Source organism: Peromyscus eremicus, unplaced genomic scaffold (assembly GCF_949786415.1).
Source record: "Peromyscus eremicus unplaced genomic scaffold, PerEre_H2_v1 PerEre#2#chrX_unloc_4, whole genome shotgun sequence".
Taxonomy (NCBI): domain Eukaryota; kingdom Metazoa; phylum Chordata; class Mammalia; order Rodentia; family Cricetidae; genus Peromyscus; species Peromyscus eremicus.
In genome coordinates, this window is record NW_026734291.1 from 1,510,415 (window position 1) to 1,532,085 (window position 21,671).

At 40.5% G+C, this 21,671-nt stretch overlaps 1 long non-coding RNA gene across 1 annotated transcript; it reads left to right on the top strand.

Annotated features, from left to right (window-relative positions):
• Positions 1 to 16,688: 16,688 nt before the first annotated feature.
• LOC131901150 (uncharacterized) lies at positions 16,689 to 21,103 on the top strand. Its single transcript, XR_009376394.1, has 4 exons — positions 16,689 to 17,427; positions 19,902 to 19,952; positions 20,189 to 20,258; positions 20,745 to 21,103. It is a non-coding gene; the product is annotated as an uncharacterized LOC131901150 (long non-coding RNA).
• The last annotated feature ends 568 nt before the right edge of the window (positions 21,104 to 21,671 follow it).

Below are 21,671 nucleotides of genomic sequence, written 5' to 3' on the forward strand. Positions count from 1 at the left end.
TACTTGCCTGCTTAGGAATAGGGAGAATACTACATGAATATTTCCAGCCTTCCTAAGTAATATCCACATACTTCCTTTGTTTATGAAAAGCATACTTTCCCTGCCTCCTGCAGGTAAGGACTGTTCTCATTTCTTCTTTCTTGGCTGTTGTGAGGGCTATTCTTGGTAGTCACACCTACTCCTTGTGGAATTAACTAAAACCCTAAGAGTTGGGTATACCTATGATGGATTTTTTTGAATGTTTTGAAAAAAGAACCATCTTTCATCTGGATCATTTGAAGTGAAATCCACCTTCAGCTGCTTGGTGTCTATGTACTCTTTAGCCAAAGCACTCAAGAGGTAGAAACAATTGGATTTACCAAAGGTTGAGGCTGGCCTGGCCTACAGAAGGAGTTCCCAGGCTAAACAGATAAACCCTATCTCAAAAACACCAAAAAAAGTAAAAATCAAATGAAGTTTAAGATCTACCTTTAATCTGGATTGCATCTCTGCTGCAACCTACATATATGAAGCATGTTGAAGGAGAAAGCTCTCTCTCTTTACCTCTTTGACCTAGCACTGGCTACCAAGTAAATTACTTTCCCAGCATTAGATCCTTCTTCCTTGGTATTTTGGTGTATACTGAAGACCAGCTGAGACATGCAGCCTCATGGAATGAACAACTACTGGCTTCTTCAAATTTTCATTGGTAGGCAGCCATTGTTTGACTAGCTGGACCACAGCTTGAAAGACATTCTAAGAAATCAACTTTCTACATACATGAAGAGATTCAATAATTCAGATTTTTTTTCATCTCCCCACTGAGGAAGATGTGCTGGCTATCAATGGTGGACATAAAGGCATTCTTCCTAGCTCCATTATTCTCTAAGTATTCAACTTTGCATGAAGACTACTCTTTAATATTATATAATTTGCAAACACTTTGCCCTGAATTTCAGGAATAAAACTCCCTAAGCAATAGAGCCATGATCCAGCTTTCTGATGGTGAAAGACCTTTTTATCCTGTTAGTGATCTAGTCCCTGTTTTTTTTCCTGGTTGTCTGAAGTCCCTGTAACAAGCAGGTAAAAAGTACATTGAATTCACCTAACCTCCCTGTGAAGCCACCTAAAAAACATTTCTTTTGTCTCTTAAATCTATTTTAGTTTTTAATATTCTGGGTATTATTTCACCTGTGTGACAGGGAATCTCCACCCCACATAGTATAGAGGGTTGTACAAGCTAGTTAGCCACATGGTATCCAGGAGGAAGAAGGGGAGTGCCTATGGAGAGCAGGAAGATCACATTGTCTGCTACTAGAGCCAGGGGCAAGTGCTATTGAATTGTGAATCTTTGCTGGTTCAGACAAGTTCTTGGTCTATGGTGGAAGGTAGGATCAGGAATCATTGTGCTGTGTCTTTAAGCCCAGTGTAACCCTATGGGAGCTGCTCCTGTCACTCAGGCCTCACTAGCCAATCAGGCGCTCCAGGAAGCCTGCCAGTCAGAAGTTCTACAGGGTCTTTCCAGCCTCCTGCCTCAGAACTGGCTAAGACAAAAATCTGTCCCTCTTGTTTTGTGTGCTATGCTGTGAGTGTTGCTTCTGTTGTTGCTGTGAGCTGAGCAAAGAGCATGGCAGAGCTGGAAAACTATAATATGGTGAGTGCGGGGCTGCTGTCCCCAGACTGGGAGGAGTGCTCAGTTGAGTCATGGGAGTCAGTGTGTCGGGTTCTCCCCTTGCTGGGTGGGAGCAAGTGGTAAGGTGCAGAGTTCTGCTTGTTCTTTCCTTGTCCTGTATTGTCCATCATAGCCCTGCTCATCTTGCATGGTCCAGTATGTGGTCCTGCATAACCTCGGCAATTGTTGGGGCCTGCTGGCAGCCTCCGAATAACTTCACTCTGTTGGCTATACCTGTGCAGACATTGGGAGCAGGACTGTGCTTTGAAATGTCCTTATTGACATCACTGTGAAATGCCAGCACCGTGTGTGTTGTTTCTATGGATCACAGATTTCCAAACTTAAAGAGGCCTGTCCCTCTCTTATCTTCCAGAAGTTCTACACTTTCAACATTTAACATTTAGATTTAAAATCTAACTGGAATTAATTTTAGGAGCTTGTAAACAGTATTTCCTCTGTAAAGTTGCACTCCAATGCTAAACTGTGATTTAGAAGAGTAGAATTGATGGTAATAGAATTAATGGTACATGTTCTTTCCAGTTCTAGGAGACATTAGTTCACAAAGTAGAATTTAGGTAAGAGATGGCTGCATCCCAAATACCCCAAAGATAAGCAGTATGCTAACCATTCTGGTTAGAAATTACTATTATAAGATGTAAAATTACTATGATAAGATGTAAAAGTTTGTTCCCCAGGATTAACATTCTGTTACAATTGAGACAACCTTGGTTTACAACCAGTAGAAAGGCCCATCCTTCCACTAAAATCCTGGCCTCTAACATGCTGCTCAAGAGACCATTACAGGGTCACAACTAACATTAATTCCTGGTATGCCATGGATTTTTATTAATTCTTTTTTTTTTTCTTGTTTTTTCGAGACAGTGTTTCTCTGTGTAGCTTTGCGCCTTTCCTGGAACTCGCTTTGGAGACCAGGCTGGCCTAGAACTCACAGAGATCCACCTGCTTCTCCCTCCCAAGTGCTGGGATTAAAGGCGTGCACCACCACGCCCGGCGGTTTATTAATTCTTGAACAGGAAGTCTCCAGTCTTTCTGAAAAGCAGTTTTAAGTCAAGGCCTCCTAGATTGGTTGAGGTGGACTTGAACCTTGTCTGTATTCCCACAAAGAATTGCCTTTATTATCCCCAACTAATCACCCTAAATTCTGTATTACATGTCTGCACCTCCACAGAGTTCTAAAATTACCAGTTTGAGCCACATAGTGGACTGTCCATTGCACAAAAGGGAAAGGAAATGTGTATGGAAAATGGCTTCTTCCTTCAGACCACATGAGGAGGAAGAGTGGAATCGACATGCAGACAAGGCTGGGGCCTGCAGACAGGGGCACAGGTTACTGTGTACACTGCAGGATGCATTAGACTAGGCAATAGCTTGATCACAGACTGATGTTAAGTGCAGTGAGCTCCAGGGGTCTCCATTACAAAGAAGGACTGATGGGGCATGGTGAGTGACTTTCTCTGTAATTTCTCTGCATGTATTAATTCCTCCTATGTGAATGAAGACTGACACTATTGTGTGGTGTACAGTTTATGGAGGATAGCTTGAACTACTAAGTATTCAGTTTCCAAATAGTGAATTCTCCAATGGAGATATTTGCAATCCTTATTGATACAGTGAAGTCAGATGAGAGGTTTGAGATACAGGCCACTGGTTGTAACTCCATGTGTTAGCTTACAACACTCAGTGACTATCATTTTATGTGGGACAAAGTCATACAGTCTCATATTAATGGTATTCACTCTACCATGGAGGTGCCTAATCTGATTCAAAGTCAGTATAGCTACATATGCTTTCAATTATTTTTGTCACTTTAAAACATCAATTATTGGTTTCCTTTTTAATATTCATTTTCTTTTAATGCTCTACTGATAATTTTTTCTATGTTTCGCAGTTTAAGACTTTTACTCCACCTTTTTCTTAACTGGTGTTTGCTTGTGTATTTTTTTATGTCAGTTTATAGCAGCGCTTCTCAACCTTAGAAGTCATGGCTCCCTTTGGGGGATCAAATGACCCTATCACAGGACTGGCCTAAGACTGTCAGAAAGTGCAGATTTTATATTATAATTCATAGCAGGAACAAAATTACAATTATGAAGTAGCAGTGATAATAATTTTATAGTTGGGGTATGACCACATCATGAGAAACTGTATTAAAGAGTCACAGCATTAGGAAGATTGTGAACCATTGGTTCAGGTCAATATCTCTTGTAACCCAGGCGTGCCATATACTATATAATTGAGAAATGCTTTGAACACCTAATCCTGCCTCTGCCTTCCAGTGCTGGAAAGAGAATCCTGCAACTTCTTCCAGGCTGGGCCTTGACTGGTCTGTGGGAAGGAAAAATAGTCCAGTGAAGGAGTATCCTCCAACTTCTCTAGATTTTATCATGAATTTACCAATGATGTGGAACTTGTGTAAGAATTGAGTTCACTGACCAAGTATAAAGCAGGTGTAGTCACAGCAGAGTGAAGGATGAGCAAGAAAGAGGTTGAAAACTTTCCTGCTGTGATAGTACTTGACCTTAGCAATGAGTAGTGAGATAATCAATGTTACAAGATCAATAAATGTTCTGACTGGCCATTTCTTGGGTCCTCAGACCAGGCAATCAAGAATCTGGATAAAAAACTGAAATTTCGTGAAACCAAATTAGAGTAGTTACACCATTTGAACCTAAGAAATAGAACTAGATAGAATGGTGTTTACCTGCCTAACATGACTGTTTTTTCCCGGTTTAAGATGTATACCCCAGGAGAAATGGTGTGAGAAGTACTTGGTGTCCTCTAATACAAATCCCTTCTCTCTGGAGAACATGGCCATGAAGCCTGTTTCAACATTTTAACTAAATTATTTGGGATTATATTTACATTATTATCACTATGTCTTCCCTGCTTTCATATGCTCCCATAGACCCTTCATTGTGTGCTAATTCATGTCTTCTTTTTGTTTAAGAATGGTTACTGTTTGAATGTGATTTGTGTTTGGTTGCAGGATTTCCCAGCTATGAAGCAAAAGGTTGGTTTCAATGGACAATGAGTATGTAATGAACTGTGCACCCATAGGACCATGTGTCTTGGAAGAAAAACAGGAAGTGCTCTAGAATATAAGATAATGTTAGTAAACTACCAAATCCCCTGGTTATTGTCCTATCCAATCATAGTGTGGAAAGGTCCAACTGGGAGGGTTTTTTCTTTCTGAGTCCTTTGAACTCTGCTCACCCAGTAGGCAAAGTGCTAATGTCCTGAAGCCCAGCTTGGTGGTCCTAGCTGGTGAGGGACTCTGGAAGTGTTAGCAATCAGGAGCATCAGCAGGAGGTAGCTTCCAGTTTCTTTCCAGGATTATCCTCTTGTTCTGCTGTAAGGAAGCCCACAAGCCATGCCATGGTCAGTGTAGCATGTTCAGAGCAGATCTGTTGAGCTGTCTTTTCTGCTGGGATTTGGATGAACCATGATCCAGACTGTGGTTTTGTTGGTCCATGTGGTGACATGGGCACTAGTCCTTGTCCTCTGAGCCTTCACGTATATGGATTTCCTGGATATGTGGAGACTCTGAGGATCTGGCATGGGAAGATATGATGCTTATAATATCACTGTCCAGTGTGCACACACGGCCGAGTTTTTGTGTGTAGTGGGAAGACAGATAGGAAAACTGAAAGTCTAGTGTCTAGAAGTTCTGAACATTGCACTCCACTTTCAGGTTGGTCTTGTAAATATTACAAATATTTTAGAAACTGATAGAAAGATGGTGATATGGATTGTCTTTCAGCAACACATGATTAGAATGCTTCTAATTTTGCTACAACCAGCATGCATTTGTTTTGTGGTTTAGTTATAATAGTCAGAGAACATTTTGCTTTTTGGTCCTTTCCCTTCAGCATGTTTCAGACAGGTTCTTTAGTTTACTACCACACGTAAATAAACTTGCAAGATTTCTTCTGTCTGCCTTTTATCTTGCCTTAAAATTACTGGATTAGAAGCCTGCATGTGGCAACTGTTTTTATTAGACAGAAATAAAGTGATAGTTGCAAGGTGAGTACTTTATTTGTCAAACCTTTTTAACAGCCCTGAATTTTATTGAGTAGAGATTTTTGAGTGCATCTGTTTTGAGACTCAGTCTCACATTCTAACCCTGTCTTGCTTTGAACTCACTAAGTAGTAGATAGGCTAGGCCTGGAACTTGAACAGATCCACCAGCTTCTGCTTCATGTGACCAGATGTGGATTAAAAAGAGACTTTTATTATGGATTTAACACAGATATTGGTAGGTAATAGGGACTTTGGGAAAGTGCCATTTTGTGAGGGAGAGCTACACTTAATTAATGCAGAGCCTTGTTACAGTTTGGGGGACATTGTGAGTTCCAGTTCAGTGAGTTTTTTGGGGGAGCTCCTCTCTCTTTCTGTGTTTCTCTCTCTTCTCTGTGTTTCTCTGCCTCTCTGTCTCTGTCTCTCCTTTTTTGATACAAAAAGGAGTAGAAGTACCAAGCCAGAGACATGTAAAAAACATTTCCTGGATAGAGCTATATAAGCCCTTTGAGAATGAAGCTGTACCTGTCTGAAACAGAGCTATAGGATTTGCTGTCTTTCCACACTGTGTCCACATTTCAATCTTTCTTTTTTCTTTTTATTTATTCTTCTGTCATCCAATACATCCCCACTGCAGTTTTCCCTCCCACCACTTCTCCAAGTCCTCTTCATTGTTCTCCTCTTCACCAGATCCACACTTCCTCCATTTTCTTTCAGAATAGAGCAGCTTTCCAGGGTTATCAACCAAACCCTGCATAACAAGTGACAATAAGAGAAGGGAGGAACCCTCATATCAAGGCTGGATGAAGCAAGCTAGTAGGAGTTACAGAGTGTAAAGAGCAGGCAAAGAAGTCAGAGACACACCACCCACTTCTCCTGTTAGGAGTTGGACAAAAACACCAAGCTATACAATGGTAACACATATGCAGGGGAACAGGAGTGGACACATGCAGGTAGTAAATGCATTTTCCATCTCTGTGAGCCTCTGTGAACTCTACTTAGTAATTTCTCTGGGCTATGTTCTTTTCTGTCCTTTTAGTTAGAAAAATTTGTTTGATAATCATTTTTGGAATTTGAGCTGAGAGTTTTCTCCTTCTATTCCTATTATTCTAAGGTTTGGTCTTTTAATAGTGTTTCACATTTCCGCGATCTTATGTTTCAGGAAATCTTTCAATTTAACATTTTCTTTCATCAATATCACCATATTTTTTATCATATCTTTAAAGCCTGAAATTCTCATTCCATGTTTTGTAATCTTCAGTGAAGATTGCCTCTGTAGTTCCTGCGAATACCTAGATTTTCATTTCTAGAATTTCTTCAGTTTGCATTTTTTAATTGCTTCTATTTCCATTATCAGGTCTTGAAGAGGTCATTCATTACCATAAACTGTTTTTTGTCTTTGGCTTTCTTTAAGGGATTTGTGAATTTTTTCCTATATTACATTTATACTTTCTCTATTTTCTTAAAAAGGGGTTCAATTCACTTCCTATTTAAGAACTCCCATCATCTTTATAATGTTTGTCTTAATTGTCCTTTAACTCTGATGCAATGCCCAGGGCATGCTGTACTAGGATAGCAGGAATCTGGTAGTGACAAATTGCTCCAGCTGTTGTTGATTATGTTCTTATTCTGGTGTCCAGGTATCTGGATTTGAGGTGATTGTGGCTTTGGGTGCTGATTTCTCAGTTTGTCTTTTTATGATGGGTGTTTTACTCCTTGGGTTCTATTGCTCTTTGTTCTTCTCTTCTTTGTGGTCTATGATTGAACAGGGGTTCTCATCTCAAGTGGGGCCTTGAAATCTTGCAGTGTTACCTTTGTTCCAGCAGAGAGTACCTGCCCAAGTTTGGGGATGACCAAAGGGAGGAGAAGAGGAAGTTTGGAGATAGGGTTGAGGGGCCATTGAGAAAGTAGGGGAGGTCTATGGGCAGGTGGCCTACATAGACATCTGGCAGATTGTGTGTCCTTTGATAGAGAAAGAATTCAACCCAAGTTGGAGGCAACAAAACAGAGATGAAGAGAGAAGTGGGATTGAGAATATTGTTAGGGGATTATTGAAAGACTTCAGGATGTCCAAAAGTGAGCAGCCTTTTTGGATTTATGGTGGCTCGCATGGCCTCTGGCCCAACAGGTAATCTTTACCTCAGGTTCTGTTCTTCCAACTGGTGTGGTCTGCCTTCGAACAGAGGATAACCATCCAATTTGGGGTTGGGAATATGGATTTGGGAGTGGCAGCTGTAGGGTTGGTGGAGGATTGTGTGTGTGGAAATATGTGGATGGTGAAAGTTTCAGGGGCTGGTGGCCTGGCTACCTAATTTTCTGGCTGGTGTGATATGCACATGAGCCAGGATGTCTGGTGGTGTTGGTTCCAGGAACACAGTCACATTCCTTTTTTTCTGAATGGGAATATATACTGTGGCATTATTTGTTGGAAATCCTTGTCTCTTAATTTGTACAAGATGTGACAGGCAAGAGATTATCTTGAGTGTCAAAAGAAACTGAACATTTGAGTTGTTTGGGGCTGTTACAGACTATGAGGATCATTGTACTAAGATTAAATGCATTTCCCTTTTTCTTTTTCTCTTGGTATTTATTCTTCTCTCATACAATACATCCTAACTTGCAGCTTCCTTCCCCTTTCTCCACTCCTTCTAGTCACCACCCTGAATTCCTCATTCCTCCAAATCCACTGATACTATGTTTTACTTCAGAAAATAGTAGGCCTCTCAGGGATATCAACCAAACACATCATAACAAGGTGCAATAAGGGTAGGAACAAACCCTCACATCAAGGCTGGCAAGGTAACCCAACAGGAGGAAATGGGTCACAAGAGCAAGCAAAAGAGCCAGACACCAGGACTCCTACAGTTATAATTCCCACAAACACACCAAGGTAAACAACTATAGAAAGTAGGCAGATGACCTGGCACAGAACCATACAGGCTTCATGATTGCCACTTCAATTTCTCTGAACACCTATGCACCCTGCTTTGTTGTTGATTTTATGGGTAAAGATTTCTTTGTTTCCACAACACTTCTGTATCCTACAATATTCATTCCCTCCTTCCACAGGATTTTTGGAGCTCATCCTCATGTTTGGGTAGGGATCTCTGCATGTGCTCCCATCATCTACTGAAAGAAGCCTCTCTGATGATAATTAGGCTAGGCACAAATCTTTGATTATAACAGAATATAGTTATACATCATCTCATTGTGTTTTCCTTGGTCAGTTGTACTTGGTCCTTTCCTAGTTTTCTGGACCATCCTATTGCAGTTCCTATCCATCTAAGCTTTGTAAGGCATGAGCCTCCTTTCATTGCTTGGGCAACAATTTACACTAGCAATTCATTGGTTAGACACTCTGAGCGAGCCACCATTGCTCCAGCAGGCAGGACAAGTGTTAGCTGAGTGTTTTGTGTCTAACTTGGTGTCCCAATCCTAACACTGGGAGTGTTGTGTGTTTACAGAAGATGGTTGGTTCAACTTCTCTATTCTTTTTGTTTCTTTGTTTATTTTTTCTCTATCTATCTTTTGGAGCCTGTCCTAGAACTCACCTTTCAGAGAAAGCTGGCCTCAAACTCACAGAGATCTGCCTGCCTCTGTTTTCTGAGTACTGGGATTAAAGGTATGGGCTATCACTACCCAGCCAGCTTCTGAATTCTTTATAACTAGTACTACTCACTAGGGTTACCCTATTAGGTTCCAAAAAGTTTGCACTGCACTGTGTCCATATCTCCTGATAAAATCTCCCCTAATCCAGTTATCTTTCTCTGTCTTCTCCTCTGTCTCTTCCTTACTCACCTGATGAATCCTGTTCCCATCTCCAATTGTCTTCAGTGCACCCACAAAATCTATTCTATATACTTCTCCCAGTGAGATTCATGCATATACCCTAGAGCTGCTCTTCATACTTAGCCTCTATGCACCTGTGGATTGTATTATGATTAACTATTTTTATTGTGAGTGTACTTTACTTAACAGCTAATTTTCATGTATCAGTGAGTACAAAATGTTTGTCTTTGTGTTTCTGGGTTTTCTCAAAAAAGATAATAAAGAACTCCAGAAACTAAACAAAACACCAAATAATGCAATTATAATGGGATATACCTCTAAATAGAATTTTCAGTAGAAGAATCTAAAGTGTCTGAGAAACACTTGAAAAAATGTTCAACAGTCTTAGCCATCAGGCAAATGCATATTGAAACTACTTTGAGCTTTTGTCTTACACTTGTAAGAATGACTAAGGTCATTAACACAAATGACAGCCTATGTTGGAAAGAATATCGAGCAAGGGAATTCATTGCTGTCACAGGTTCAAATTTATACAGGCACTGTGGAAATCAATATGATATCCTCAGATAATTGGGAATCAATCTACCTCAAGATCCAGTTATACCACTTTTGTGCATATTCCCAATGTTACTCTTCCATCTTACCATTGCTCATCTAGGTTCTATCTGTCTTGGACCTGATTACATCGACTATTCTGGCATTCAACTCAGAGGCAGATATATCTGCACCAAGCTTTGGAGTGTTGGGATTAAAGTTGTTAGACAATAGCTTGTCCATCTTATTTCTTCTTTGTAGTTAGTTCATACAATTTCTCTCATGTGTACTCTGTACTGTTGTTTTGTTTACTTGTCTGTGTATGTTTGTTAATTGGCATTTTTCTTGTGAGGTGAAACCCCTTTCAAAGGGTACAGAGTTGACAGAGGTGAAACCCCTTTTCAGTTTTCTTCTAAAGTGACTTGGTGATTACATTATTACAACTACGTAATGAAGTAAGATAGTGAGCACCAGAATTGTATGAATATACTGTCAAAGAATTATACATTTACAATGTTGTCAGTATCATGCTTTCTGTTGTTCACATGTATGGATTGTTTTAGAATGCAGTGACCTATGATGATGTGCATGTCAACTTCACTTGGGAAGAGTGGACTTTGCTGGATCGTTCCCAGAAAAATCTCTACAAAGAGGTGATGATTGAGACCTACAGGAACCTCACTATTATAGGTAAGACAGTGTATTTTCCTTCACATTTTAAAATAAGGGGTCAACAGTTTCTTGGTTTTTGATGTTCCTGTGTAATTTGATTGAGAAGGAAGAGTGCGGTGAATAAATCAGGCGTTTCTAAGATTCACTGAAGATAGTAACATAAATTTTACAATGTTTTAATAATATAAATTTCCTGGTACTCTATTTTAGGATACAGTTGGGAAAATCATAATACTGAAGAACATTTTCAAAATTCTAGAAGACTTGTAAGGTAATTTCCTTGTGCAAGCTGATAAAAATATGCCTGTGAGGAAATTATATTATGTCCTGGAAATTTTAAACAAAAGCAACCATGTAAATAAGTACCACTTAAAGTGCATTGAGGATTATTAAATTCTCACAAAAAGATAAATTTCAATTTCAGGTTGGTTAATGGCACTTGCAGGGCATTCTTTTAAGAACAATGTCAAAGAAACAATTCCTCAAAAGATATCACCATTAAAATCATAACACCATGAGAGCTATGCTGTAGAACTGTCAATCTTTTTATTTCATAACATTCATATTACAAAAGTTACACACAGTGCAGAGGTGATGAGTATATTGTCAAAGCTTTCTATTAAGCAAATAGTCCATAGTAAAGCTAGTGTAACTCATGTATTTATTGTGACTGTACTGTTTAGTGAGTGGGACAGTTAGAGTCAAAAGACAAGGGAAGTTGTGGAAGAGAAACCATAATCCCTATACCACAAGTCTATGAGGACAGAAAGTCAAACAGAATTCAATGGGGAAATCTATTATCTGTTATTCTTCCTTTTCTAGCTATATCACATGTCTTTATGGAAACAAGCCATATGAGCATAGGAATATGGAAGACATAACATACCTCATTCTCATAACATTGAGTAGATATGTAGCAGTCTCCACATTGAGTATACTTGTTGAATTTGATTAAAGTATACAAGTAATTGATTTTCTATCTTCATTGTTAATATATTAACAAACTCACACTACAGAGAAGCCCTATGAGTACTAGCACTGCTTAAATAAAACATGGGTGTAAAAACAATGATGAAATCTTAAGAACTGATTCCTCTTTGCAATTAGATCAAATTTAAATTTAATTCATACAGATATAAAGAGTCAACAGTGTAATGATTATGGTAAAGATATTTCATGTGCTTGCAGGCATGAAAGAAGTCAAACTGGAGAGAAGAAACCTTTCATATATACTGAATATGGTAAAACCGCTGTATATGAGAGTCATCTTCAAAGTCATGAAAGTGCACCTATGGAAATTAATGATTTCAATGTAATCAGTGTGTTAAAGCCTTTTCACATCGCAGTAATCTTCAAAGCCATAAAAGAATACATACTGGAGAGAAACCCTATGAATGTTGTCAATGTGGTAAAGCCTTTGAATGACATGATAATCTTCAAAATCATAAAAGAACACATACTGGAGAGAAACCCTATGAATGTAATCAGTGTGGTAAAGCCTTTGTACAACATGGTCAACTTCAATATCATAAAAGAACACATACTGGAGAGAAACCCTATGACTGTAATCAATGTGGTAAAGCTTTTGCACGATTGAGTCATCTTCAAAGGAAGGCACACAAGAACCCATACTGGTGAGAAAACCTATGAATGTAATCAGAGTGGTAAAGCCTTTGCACAACACGGTCATCTTCAAGGCCATAAAAGAGGACATACAGGAGAGAAACCCTATGAGTGCAATCAATGTGGTAAAGCCTTTGCACATCACCAAACTCTTCAAATGCATAAAAGAACACATACTGGAGATAAACTCTATGAATGTAATGAGTGTGTTAAGTTCTATGCTCATCACAGTACTCTTCAAATACATAAAAGAAGACATCCTGGAGAGAAACCCTATGAATGTAATCAATGTGGTAAAGCCTTTGAACGACATGATAATCTTCAAAATCACAAAAGGACACATACTGGAGAGAAACCCTATGAATGTAATCAGTGTGTTAAAGCCTTTGTGTAATACAGTACTCTTCAGTAGCATGAAAGAACACATACTGGTGTAAAAACCTATGAATGTAATCAGTGTGATAAAGCCTTTGCCAAACAGAGTATTCTTCAAATACATTTTCCTCTTGGCCAAAAGTAGAGAAAAAGGAATTCCAGAAAGAATCATACTATTTCTGAAAACTTCAACAACAAAAGAAATCCAAGAACCTATAGTAAGAAAACAGATTCCTCATCTGCCCTTCTCTGACCATGTAAATGGGAAAACATCAGCAAGCAGAGGACAAATCCCATCTGAGTGAGGGTAGGAGACACTAGTGGTGTAGCAGTTCTATGGCAATAGACCCCTGCACAAAACCATACATGATATCCATCTCGTGTTGCAAACTGGACTTCTAAGTGTCATGACTCATTTGGTGATGGAATGACCCTTTCAAAGGGGAGGCATCTCAGATACTTTGCATAACAGATATTTACATTATGATTGATAACAGTAGTGATTACAGTTATGACATAGCAAGAAAAATAATTTTATGGTGAAATGTCAAAACATGAGGAATTATACTTCAATATTCACGTGATTAGGAAGGTTAAAAATAGTAGTTCTGGAGGCTATTAAGTATGACATATGGGGTTGTGAGTAGCTAACAGTCTCTTTCACTATTGGCAATGCTGAGAATGAGAAGCGTAAGACAAAGCACTACTTGCTAAGGAAGCTTGCTAAGAGGCAGAAAGGCTGGAGCCAGAGCTTCAGACTCTGCAGTACAGCAACAAGGAAAGCCAGATATGGCCATTGCATAATGTTGTGGTCCCCTGAACAACAGGCACTTAATAATGGAAGACTGACTCCTCGGCCAGACCATTTAATTTCTTTGAGGCCTTGGTGTTCTCATTCTTTAAGCTCTGCGTGTGTGACATGACCTGCTCATGCCCCATCTTGAGCTTTTCATAGAAAGGATTTGGCAGGTAGTAGGTCCTGGACATAGAGGTAATGAACTCCATGAACATAGTCCTCAAGTGTCACAGGAATTCAGGGTGTGTTCTAGACTACTGGATGTCATGGGATGCCACATCCTGTCTCCTAAGTAATGGGAACTTCTGGTATTTATTAAACTTGCTGTTGAATGGACAAGCGGCTGGCTAAAGAAACCCACCCTGACCCTGGAGCCCAGAACTAGGGAGGAAAGACTCAGATTAGGGCAGAAGGAAACACAGTTTGGCTCATTCAGATCAGAGCCATCTCTACCCCTGGCCAACTGCCTTGTGAAATCAACCAATCACAGAGCAGAACAGTAGAACCCTGGGCCCCAAGTCAACCCGAGGTTGACTTCACCTCCAAAACATCCAGTGTAAACCGCCCTGTCTTGTCAGTATAAAAAAAAGGCTGTTCTGTCCACCATGGGAGAGGCAGCTACTTTCCTGGACTCCTCCTTCCTAAAAAAATATATTTCTCAAAAGAATTTTGGGTGTGATGATTTTCATTCGCTGGCATAGAGAAGATCCTTGTTGAGATGTCCCCCAGTGGACAGAGCAAGAGGGGGCTGAAAGAGCAGAGCAAGGAGGAGCTGAACAGAAGATCTTTGCTGAGACATCCCTCAGTGGACAGAGCCATAAAGAGCTAAAAAGTAACACTTTTCTCCAGAGCCAGAGTACATTGCTACATTTCTGCAGGGGTTTTTCCCTTTTTGCAGAGTGAAGCAAAAGAAAGCCACAGCATAGGCAAGAGAAGCAGAGCTCAGCAAGGAAGCCCCCTTAAAAGGGGACTGAGCAAAGCTCAGCTGTAGCAGCTCTCCAGAATAGCAGGATTTTTGTATCCTGCAGGGAGATCATCCTCCATTAGTTCCAGGTCTGAATTTCCAAAGAAGTCAGAAAATTGTCCCTTCCAGGGTCGGGCTGACTCTTTGCAGTTCCAGCTGTCAGAGCTGTGCACAACAGCTCCAGGTCTCTGGGACACATTCAGGGCAGAGCTGTTGTGAGCAGCTTGAGGTGTCCAGGATACCTCACCATCCAGGGCTGAACTGCCTCCTAGCAATTTCAGCCATCAGAGCTGTCCTAAGCACATCAAGGTGTTGCCTGACTCCCTATGTAGTCAGGACAACTTTCCCCAGAGTTGTTGCAACAAATTTACTTATATTGTTCATACCAAAACCCAGTACCAAACCCAGAGAGTTGCAAACAATTTACTTACACCTATTTTGACCCTATGCCAGTAGAGGCAGGCTGTTTAGATGATAGGAGGTGGAGCTGCATGAGCTCTCTCAGGAGGCTTGCTGAAATAGAAGTTTAAGAATTTCCCTGGTGTCTACTCCACAAGTGTGTACCCTCCAGAGTCTGTGAAGATATTTCTCCTGTCTTCAAAAACTAATTCTCTATGATGGGACCTGTCACAATGGAGACCAAAATAACATCGTGAACAGTTTTGAGGATGGGACTCAACATCATGACACCTCCAAGAAAATATCTATGTGTCACTAAAGTAAGTACACTGGCGGAACTATAATACTCAAGTTGGTACTCCCAATTTTCGCCAAGATAACACCTGGGAACAGTGAGATAGGGAACTGCACATGCCCAACCACAGATCCCTGACTGCAGGCACTAGAGGGAGATACATGCACAAACACATAGAAAAATACACAACATAAACACATGTATGTGAGAGACAGAGAGACAGAGAAAGAGATATTAAGTCAGAGAAAGAGAGACTGAGTGAGCGTGGGAGAACTCTATCAATTGGATGCTGAACAAATGCATGCAGGTGTGTCCTCTCAGAGGGGAACAAAAGGAGCAGGGATCAGTCTGAATCCCTGTATGGACACATTTAAATGTGTGACCAGGGCGCTCCAACTACTGCTTGGAGAATCAAATGAACAAGGCCTTTTAAAGCAAGTAACAAAAAGTTAACTCAAACTCACAGCAACTAACATCTCACACTAGACAGCACTTGATAGAGTCTCTTCAAAGTCATGCTAGGAATTCATACTACTGCCTCAGTCCATGAGTACTATGACTCATGCCACAGGCTGCTTTTGTTTCTTTTTAGAGGAAGCAGAATAGTCTTTGTCCTCATGCCATTCCTGTCCACATTTGAGGTTCTGCCTTTGGGAGGAGTTCCGAGACATGGTTTTGGCATAGCCTGAAGGCATACCCTAAAGATGCAGCCTACCAGAAACACAGACCTTATATAAAATGAATTAATGATGACAGAGTGGACCTTAGATTGAAATTACATGGTTTGAAAGAATGAATACCTATTCTTCATGCTCTCTTCTGTGATAAAGATCAGGCCATCTCACTGTTAATTTCTTTCAGTGGTCATTTCCTGTAGCTGACTGGTCAGTCTCTGCACCTTCTGCTTCACCTGCATCTTGGTGAGGAAGGTTTGGTGGGATGGTGGCTCTCTGGTGCTCCTTGTGGGTAGATGAACATAAATGAACTTGCAGTATCACAAGGCAAAGATAATGGACAGACCACCCTGAGTCCTAATCAAATGTTTGAGAAAGCTTGTTTACCAGTGACTCAGTGACACTGCAAATTATTTTGTCCTGTGCTTCAGATGCCCCCTCTGTGGAACTCAGCTGTCTCCTCTATTTGAAGGGAAGTGGTTATCCCAGCTATTTGGTTTTCTCTGCCCTCATAGCACATGCTCCAAGTAACCAAGGAGATAGCCTCTTCAGGCTCATTCACAGCTGCAGACTCAGAATTCAACTTGGCTGCAGAATCCACAAGCCTGTGGGTTTAAAAGTCAGGAAAAAATTGCCATAGTTCATAATCATCCCAGTCATTTAGAAGTTCCCCAAATATCTTGACAGGTCACTCTAACCATATAACTATTGATGGAGAAGACGTATAAGGGCAGAACATGGTCACCAGACTCAACAAGTCTCCTCAATGACAACTGAGGAACACAGAGTAGCTGGGAATTACCTAAAGTTAGCCACTGTGGTTGAAGTAGAGTGATGTCCTGCCTTGAAATGGGCACATCTCATTAATCCCTCCCGCTTTAATGTCGGTCTCATGTTCACACATCAATGCCTAACTACCAAAGGAATGAAAGCCAAAAGTTCCCAGCATAAAGCATTGGCCTTACCAGTTCCCGACTTCTGAGCCAGAACAATTAATATCCTGGAATCCTTGAATTTCAAGAGGCATGACAAGCAGGGAAGTTCCTGTGGTTCCCAGAGACTCCAGCTTTCTGTTCCCCATTACTGGAAGATTCAGCACAAGCCCACTTCCTCCAGGAAGATTCCCTTTTCTTGCACAGAACTCACTACATGATTCTCTTGACCATTTCTTCCTTGACGTGTTACATTGGGGCTGAAGGTCAGCTTTCATCAGTCACTCTCTGGTTTCTCTAACCTCTCCATTCTCTTTTTGAATTAGACTCTTCAGTATGCCATCATGTTCATCAGTAAATGATGAAGGCACTGAATAAACTTCCCAAGGACAGTGGGTGTTGCCACAACATAGTGACATCACAGAGGATGCCAGAGCTCTCCAGGATACATTAGAATGTCTAGGGAAGAGCTGCAGATGTCATGGGAACTGATATTCTAAGAGCTTTCCTTCCACTAGATGTCAAGTTGTCCTTTGCAGGAGCCTCTGCTGGGATACAAGGGAAGCCCTTCAGCATCCCCTTCATCCAAAGCCAGAGATCTCTCCCTGATTGATTGAACATCCTTCAGTTCTTTCCCTGTGTAGAACTGAATCTTTATCTCCTACTGAAATTTTATGTACACAAGGTAATAATATCATAGAAATTTATATATGCTGAAGTTCATCATAAGTACCTGCAACTGAGGTGACTGGCCACACTAGTGGAAACCCATGAACTGTGGACTGGTGGCTGTTGAGCCCCTGTGAGACTGGACTAGGTCTTCTGGATACAGAAGATGGTTGTTTGGCTCGAACTGTTTGGGAGGCACCCAGACAGGGGATAGGGATCTATCCGTGGTCAATGGGTAGGCTTCTGGAACCCAGTGCCTGTGGTGTGACACCTTGAACAGCCTTGGTTTAGTGTGGAGGGAGTTGGACCTGCCTAGGCTCAGTGTTCTGGACTCTGCTGACTGCCCATGGGAGACCTCGATTTGGGGAATGTGGGGATGTGCAGTGGCTTGGGAGAGAGGGATGGGGGTGGGTAGAGGGAGGAAGGGGGCTCTGTGGACAGTATGTGGGGTGAGGAGAAAATTTCTTAATAATGAAAAATGAAAAAAACAAAACAAAACAAAAAAGATGTAAAAAAAAAGAAAAGTACCTACATCTCCTTATCTCCTTAGCCACAAGACATAGACTTAATGCTGATTGAGAAGGACACTTGTTGAACAACTTCCTGGTAAAGAGTCTACAGGAAACAGCTAGGCAGAGTTATGCTAGAGGAAGAGGCTGATACAGTCTAGGAACATGCACTCATAGAAGTGTGATATGGTCATGGAGCCCAGTGTGACTAAAATCTGTGTCATCAGCATGTGTGTAGTGGGTGTTGTACTCTCTGTTCAGTAGCTCAAAGTGGTCTGCTATTACTGGGTAGTAAAGATGGCCAGATAGCTGGAGTCTTCCACACAGAACATGAGTTTCCCTTAGAGCAAAGGATATTCAGGAAAATCCTTTGCAAGCCCCTTCATAGTTAGCAACATAGACACTTGGGTTCCACTGGACACTCTAGATCAATGGTTATGTTTTTTTTTTTAAATTCTCTGACCCTTTAAATCTTTAAATAGCATGAACAGTAGTTCCTCGCATTGTGGTGAGCCCTAAACATAACTGTTTTGTTGTTTCTTAACTTTAATTTTGCTACTTTTTTTTAAAGTTTTATTTATTTATTATGTATACAGTATTCTGTATGCACATATCCCTGCAGGCCAGAAGAGGGCACCAGATCTCATTACAGATGGTTGTGAGCCACCATGTGGTTGCTGGGAATTGAACTCAGGATCTTTGGAAGAGCAAGCAGTGCTTTTAACCTCTGCGCCATCTCTCCAGCCCTAATTTTGCTACTGTTATGAATTGTAATTCAAATATTTGATGTGCAGTATATCTGATATGTGACCCCCAATGGGGTGGTGACCCACACAGGTTGAGGACCACAGCTCTGAATGCAGGCAGAAATCTCCTCAAATCCTGGCAGTGATGGTGGGGCAGTGTGATTCTTAGTTTTTATTATCAGACTGAATCAAACTAGTCACCTGGAAGAGGGACCCTCAATGAGGAATTATATAGATGAGATTTTTCTTTGAACTTGTCTCTGTGGGATTTTATTAATTGTTAATTGAGATAAGTGTCGCGTCCGCCTCGACCAGCAAGGAAGATGCAACACCAGGCTCTTTTCCAAGCAGTTTATTCAGGAACCTTGAACAATCTTCTGACCCTGGGGAAAGCCATCTTCTCACTCTCGGGAAAGCCAGCCTACGCCCTTTATAGCCACTGGGCAACCAACCCCGTAGTGCCATGTGTACAATGCCGATAGGGTCAGACATACGCAAGCAAGCCAGATTAGGCCTAGGAATTATATACATCAGATTTTTCTTTGAACTTGTCTCTGTGGGATTTTATTAATTGTTAATTGAGATAAGACTCCCTAAAATGGGCAGAATCATTTCATTGTCTGCAACCTGTACTGTCTAAGTATGAAGAAGCTAGAGCATAAGCATAAGAAAAAAGATAGCATGAGTACATTTGTTTATCTCTGTTCTTGGCTGTGGATATGATATGATTAGCTGAGTTCCTATCCTGATTTTCCAAAAATGGAACTATTACCTGGAATTGTGGGCTATGATCAATTTTTCCCATTCTAAGTTGCTGTGCCTGATAATTCAGTGCAATAAAGATATTAAGAAAGCACTATATGATAGAGGGGTTTTCACAAGTCAGTGACATGTGTGTTTCATGAAATTCTCAACAGCACCTTATCTGTCTCAGAAGAAGAGATTCTACTTCCTCCTGAACCCAACCTGTGTTTTCCTGTCACAGTTTTGCAAAGACCCAGAGACACCCAAAGACTCACAAACCACTTCACCCTGTCAATAAGTGTCCCCTGATATTGTATTGCCATAACAAGTACCATGCTAAATTCTTCTAATGTGTTAATACAAGCTTCACTTCAATGAATGTATTTTTCCTTGAATTTCCTGACCATTGGAATTTTCAGATATGGGGAACTGGGTCTGAATTCACTGCCTTAACAATGAATTTCAATCTTATGCTATGTCCTTCCTTGAAGGTCAGAAGAGGCTCCTTAAAGCTGAGAGCAATGTAGCACCATAATTTCCAGGTATGCGGAGGTATAAGTAATGATTGGTAATGTGTCCACTAGTTACCTTATATTGGAGATTATCTCCAGGGCTCATGTACATAGATCCCTGTGAAAACTTGTCAGTATCACACTAACTTCTGTGCCTCTTCAACAAGGTTTCTGTAAACGGATCTTTGACAAATTTCCTCCTTTGAAAGTAAATAGACCTTATCAGATGTGAAAAATCACTTTGATTTATTTCCTTCTCCTCCTAGGACATGACACAGGCCCTTTTGAGCTACATGAAAGGTTATTCAAGGAGAATAAGTTCTGAAATAGCCACAGGTAAAACTTTAGAATGCAGGTCTGAGGAACAGAGTGCAAAACAAGGGCAGGACAGCAGGAACACCCAGGAAATTCTTGGTTATGTCTTTGGCAGTTTAGTCTCTCTGCATGCCAGTTTCTTCTACTTAGAGAAAGATGGGTTGGGATACACCATGGAGATGGGTGCTGTCACAAGGCATGACTTACAAAATCACTTCCTTCATAAGTGGGACTTTGTTTTTTTTTTCATGTTTCTTTTTGTGTGTGGGGTTACAAGCTAGCATTTATATGAGCTAAGTTGCACATCTATTTCTGGAGAACATCTCTTTCTGGAAACAAAGGAATCAAATATTAAACTTACAAAAATGCTGAAAATTATGCTTTAGAGCAAAGAATCACTTCACTTGGTTGAAAAAAAATAACACTTCTTTTCATGACCATTACCAAATATTGCTAAGGCAGTGCAGCACCATGACAGGTTCAACATCACATGTTCCTCCTATGCAGTGACACCACAATCATTGCCCAAGAGGAAGGAGTGGTGAAGTCAGAGCCCAAGTGAAGCTCCATGAGACACTTATCCAAACCTGACTCTACCATGGTGGATGCAACACTGGAAAGGGGCATGGGAAAGGATAAATGATCACACAGCAGAGTGCAAAAAAAGGGAAGAGGAAAGCAAAAGGCAACAGGCTAAAGTGGCTGACCAACAACTACAGATCTGCCACCAGAAAGTGGAGACACTGAAAAACAGAGTCCAGTCTCTGAAGTAGAAGAGAAAGAAGCCAAGTCTGAATAACCATCCATCATGTCTGTCATTATCCCTGCCTCGTTACTTGTAAAATCCAGAGGAATATTTGAACCAACTATTTTGTAAATGTGTTTTTTAGTAGCTCTAGAAACATTTTTAAATGGTGGGGTGGAAATCTCATTTCATTTCAAATTTTAAGTATAAATGATTTTTTTACGAAGTTAAAACACTTGACAGTTTTTGTTTTTTTAATACAATCAGAAAATATCAGGATAGTGAATCAGGAGAGGATGTGACTGTCTCAGGGGTCACCATAACATTCATTACAGGGGGCTAGTTTCATATCCTACAACACAAAGTATTCTAAATGAAATTTGAAGTCTCTTGGTCATGCATTTTTTTCCAGAATATTCTTAGGTTTATCTGCACTCATATTTCTAGTAGAAATGTTTCCTAAAAAACCACTCCTTGGTCCTTTCCTTGTCAGAACTGTCTCTGTTCATGCTGTCCATTTTTCTACCTTTTGTGAAAATGTGCTATGTGAAATTTTGAATTTCATCTCTATGTGGCATAAAACTGAGTCAATGGAATTGATAATTGCAAGCATTTGATTGTTATGTGAAGGCTTAGGGAAAACTTGCCAAGTTTAGGATGGACCATCACTAGAATAAGTTCAAAGAAAA